The sequence below is a fragment of the Mustela putorius genome, unplaced genomic scaffold (assembly GCF_011764305.1).
Source record: "Mustela putorius furo isolate JIRA1106 unplaced genomic scaffold, ASM1176430v1.1 tig00537291_pilon_pilon_pilon, whole genome shotgun sequence".
NCBI lineage: Eukaryota > Metazoa > Chordata > Mammalia > Carnivora > Mustelidae > Mustela > Mustela putorius.
Genome location: NW_025422429.1, coordinates 230,307 through 234,858, shown reverse-complemented (window position 1 = coordinate 234,858; position 4,552 = coordinate 230,307). Strand labels below are relative to the sequence as shown.

The 4,552-nt window shown below is 50.3% G+C and overlaps 1 non-coding gene across 1 annotated transcript; it reads left to right on the top strand.

Annotated features, from left to right (window-relative positions):
* The first annotated feature begins 3,662 nt into the window (after positions 1–3,662).
* LOC123390215 lies at positions 3,663–3,781 on the top strand. Its single transcript, XR_006604876.1, has one exon. It is a non-coding gene; the product is annotated as a 5S ribosomal RNA (ribosomal RNA).
* The last annotated feature ends 771 nt before the right edge of the window (positions 3,782–4,552 follow it).

Sequence of the window (4,552 nt, the reverse complement as noted above, 5' to 3'; positions counted from 1 at the left end):
AAAAGCAAGTGTGTTCTGCTCATTTGTTTTTCAAAATATTAGAAATGTAGTTGCAGGGGCTCCTGGGTGGCTCAGTAGGTTAAGCTACTGCCTTTGACTCAAGTCATGATCTCAGGGTCTTGGGATCGAGTCCCGCATCGGGCTCTCTGCTTGGCAGGGAGCCTGCTTCCTCCTCTCTCTCTCTCTCTGCCTGCCTCTCTGCTTACTTGTGATCTCTCTCTGTCAAATAAATAAATAAAATTAAAAAAAAAAAAGAAATGTAGTTGCAAGGATAATGTTTTGTGAATTGTGCTATCCATCCTCTCTATTTTGCTGATGTCACACTGAGGTGTCAATTAAAGATGATATGTGCAAATCATTTAAAGCCCTAAAGAGGAAAAGGAAAAGGTTATAAAATATAAGGTCATGCCCAGGTTATTAAGGAAGCAATAAATGGAAATTATAAATAGCAGGCAAACCAAGTCCATAAGAAATAGTATGGGCTTTAAATCTCAGAGACTGTTTTAGGAGGCTCTGTGTATCCTGGCTCTCATATGGAACATGCCATAAATTGAACAGTGTCTTTTAGAAACACAAGCGTTAGACTGTGTGTAAGTTTCCTGCTGTACTGTTTTGTGTTCATCAAATTTATCAGCCTAGAAGTATTATTTTCAAGAATTATTGAGAAAAATAAGAGCCTCTGCTATTTAGAGAGTGTGTAAGTTTCCTGCTGTACTGTTTTGTGTTCATCAAATTTATCAGCCTAGAAGTATTATTTTCAAGAATTATTGAGAAAAATAAGAGCCTCTGCTATTTAGAGACTGTGTGTAAGTTTCCTGCTGTACTGTTTTGTGTTCATCAAATTTATCAGCCTAGAAGTATTATTTTCAAGAATTATTGAGAAAAATAAGAGCCTCTGCTATTTAGAGACTGTGTGTAAGTTTCCTGCTGTACTGTTTTGTGTTCATCAAATTTATCAGCCTAGAAGTATTATTTTCAAGAATTATTGAGAAAAATAAGAGCCTCTGCTATTTAGAGTTTTTCTTTTAAAAAATCAAGCATATGGCATACAAGGTATTAGTAAATGCAAATGCATACTTCTTTAAGTAGACAATTATGTGCTCATATATGACACTGCACTCCTCTGTGCTATAATATTGATATGAAAACCCAATATCAATATTATCTGTTAAAACAAATAGTATCAGAATATAAATTCATGCTGCTTCAAAGTGTAAACTTGTCTAGCTTTACAGCCCAAGTAATTCAAATATTTTAAGGTTTATTTATTGGATTCTCTCTCTCCTGATATTTACATATGAAAAAGAGACTCATGTACAAAGTATCATATGAGCTATTTTCATAGAGCCAGAGGACAATCAGAATATAGATCCTTCAACCATGCTGAACTTTATGTTGCTATCAGCAGCTTAATGTAGTGTTTGCCAGAGTACAGCCAGATGATCCTGGCAACATCATGATTTGGGTGTGATGACTTTCTCGCTGGACTCATCTCTGCCCCCAACACACAATGTGGTACCCAGAGGGGTTTGGAGCAGTAGAGCAGCACAGAGGTTGGTAGTGCTTGTTAACATAGTGGTGTGGGGCTATTGGTCATCTGTCAATGTGAAAAGGGGAAACCATTTGCCTTCATTGCAATTTAACAAGCCAGTAAGACCTTCAAAGCAGGCATCACCTAAGGGAATCAGAACAGAACAGAATTTCATAGTGGCTATCTTGAAAGCTGTATGTTTGAGGGATATTTAAGTGTTTTTTTGGTTTTGTATAGATTTTTTAGAATTTTTACTCTGCTTGGAACATGTGTCTTCTTATTCTTCATAGGTCATCTTTCTATTACCAAATTCCATGTCATTTTGGGAACTCTTCAGACCCCTTATTATATAATTAACCAGGTCTGGGCGTAGCACCTTGCCAATGCTGTCCCACCACACTTGACAGGAAGGCGTCTGAGCGCTCGTCCATAGGGCCCTTTGGCCCTTTGGCTGAGGCTTCTTCAAGTACGTTTGAAAATCACGTCTGTCTCCCTGGAACATGGTTCTCGTGGTGCGCGCAGGCCGCAAGCACCGGCCTCCTAGGTGAGATGGCTGCACTGTGCCCAGTCGCCTCACACACACTTCCGAAGGCACCTGTGTTCTCTGGCAAGAACGTGTTTGCGGACACACCTTTCCTCGACAGTGTTGCTGGAGGGGAAGGCTGCTCTCTCTCAGCAGACTTGTTTTTCTCGCTCCCAGGGAAGGGCCTGGCATGTTCCTCAAGCCTCCACACACCCTGTGGAGAGCACTGCTGTCTTCTGCCTGGGAGGATGCTGTTTCGGGGTGACCGGCTCTCACAGCGGTTTGGGCCCTGGGCCTCTTCGGCACCGGGCATGGGCTCTGGCTTCCAGAACGATGCTAGACGAATGGTGGCTTTCCCCGCCCTGTTGTTCCTAAGAGTGGAGTGCATGGCAGCGTGCTGCCCCTCCTGGGGCAACCAGGCGTTCATTGAACGAACCTTCTGCACACACCTCGGCGTCCTAGGTGAGGTGCTTTCCAATTTCCTCTTGCCCCATAAGCACTGTGCACTACACGGGTGTTCCCGCGCGAGCCCATGTGTGTGGCTGCACCATCTCTCGCTGCTGCTGTCAGAGCCAAAAGGCCCCTTCGCCACAGACGTCTTTCGCACTCACCAGGAAGCACCAAACACGTTCCCCGAGCTGTCCCACACACTTTGGCAACACCTGCGTCTTGCGGACAGAGGCTGCTTCAAGGTCCCCAATCTTCACTCCAGTGTCGCCCCTGGGCCTTAAGACCAAGCCCCCTCCCTGGCTTCCAAGCTTAGGTTAAGAAGCCGATGCCAAGAGCCCTCTGCAAGAAACGCTAAGACGCCTTCCTGTCAGCAAAGCCGTTTCCACGAAAGTAGCTCATAAAGAGGGACGGCCAGTGCGATGCCTGTGTGATAGCATCTGGGAGGTGCGCTGTGTGAACCCATGAGGAGGAATCCAGTCAAGGACGCATCCCTCCACGAGCTACCGCCTCCCAGGCTGGCTGGAGGGCTAGGCAAAGTGCCTGGTGCAGGATGCGGTTCTGTAGAGCACTCCTCTCCAGGAGCGTCTTTTGTCACTAGGGCCCACCTCTCTCCTAAACTAGCTCAGAGCCAGGGAGACTGCCTTGGGTTTAAAGGGCGGGGCTGCAGCTTCTGGACTGGGATGTGACAATGTCCCTGTCCTCGGTGGGCTGGAAGCCAGGCGGGTTAGAGAGGAGGAGAGAGCCGAGCAGAGCAGAGCAGAACAAGGAGAAGAGAACAGAGGAGAGCAGAGGAGAGTGGAGCAGAAGAGAGCAGAGGAGAGGAGAGTAGAGGAGAGGAGAGGAGGGAAGGCCAGGTGGCCAGCTGGGCGGGCGCTGGGTGGGCACTGAGCACACCGCGTGCACCCCCGACGACACACCCGGTTGCCACCTGGGGAGGCACGCGGCGGCGGGGCTGGGGAGTCCCGGTTTGGGAGAGTGCCCGGACGGACTTTGGCAAGGCCCTGGTGCCACAGGCCTCTGGGCCCCTCGGTGGGCGGGCTGGGAGGCAGGAGCTGGGCCCAGGGCAGGCGGAGTGGGGATCCATGGGGAGCCATGGCGCGCGCGGGGGCCCGGGAAGCGCACAGCAGGCTCTTGGGGTGGCCAGCTGCCAGGGTAGGTGTCTATGGCCATACCACCCTGAACACACCCGATCCTGTCTGATCTCGGAAGTTAAGCAGGGTCGGTCCTGGTTAGTACTTGGATGGGAGACTGCCTGGGAATACCGGGTGCTGTAGGCTTTTTTTTTCTGCCCCCAAACGCTTGTCTTTGGCCTTCCTCTTTTCTCTCCCCCTTCGGCCTCCCTCCCTCTCCCTTGACCGCCACCGCTCTGCGCCCTGGCCAAAGTGATGGCCTCCCTACAGTCACTGAACGCCTCAGCCCCTGAGCCCGGTCCCCTCACGCCCCTGACCCCCTGACCCCTGGCCACCCCAGCCCCAGCATCACGGGCCCCTGGCCCCAAAAGGGCAGCCTACTGCACAGGCGGCCAGCCACAACCCAGCCTTTCTGCCTCCACGCCACAAGGCCCACCCGCACCTCAGACGGCCTTGGGGGGCTGCTGGCAGTGCGGGGCAGTGTTGGAGGGGGCTCAGGAGCCAGAGGCAGGGAAAGGGGGACCGGGGTTAGGACAACACCCATGGACGCGGGGAGTGGTGTGGGGGAAATGATGGGAATCTCCCTGCTGTGAGGAAAGAGAGATTGGAATTCAGGAAGGCTGGAGTGATGGAAAGGCCATGGGTTCCAGAGAGAAGCAAGTCAAGTAGAAAACAAGCTCTTGGAAATACACACTGGAGTCCTCTTGAGTCCTCGCTCCAGAGGAAGCAGTGTGTGTCTAAGAAAATGCTCCAGGTTCTAACAGAGAGTCAAGGCAATGGAACCAGATGGTTGCCAAGACTCCTACAAGGCTAGAGGTCATTGGAAGGAAGAGTTCTTCTGGCTAAGTCAGAATATTCAGTAGAGACGCGTGAAGGAGCATGCGTTCAGAGCGGGATGAAATGATCCCTCCAAGAAAG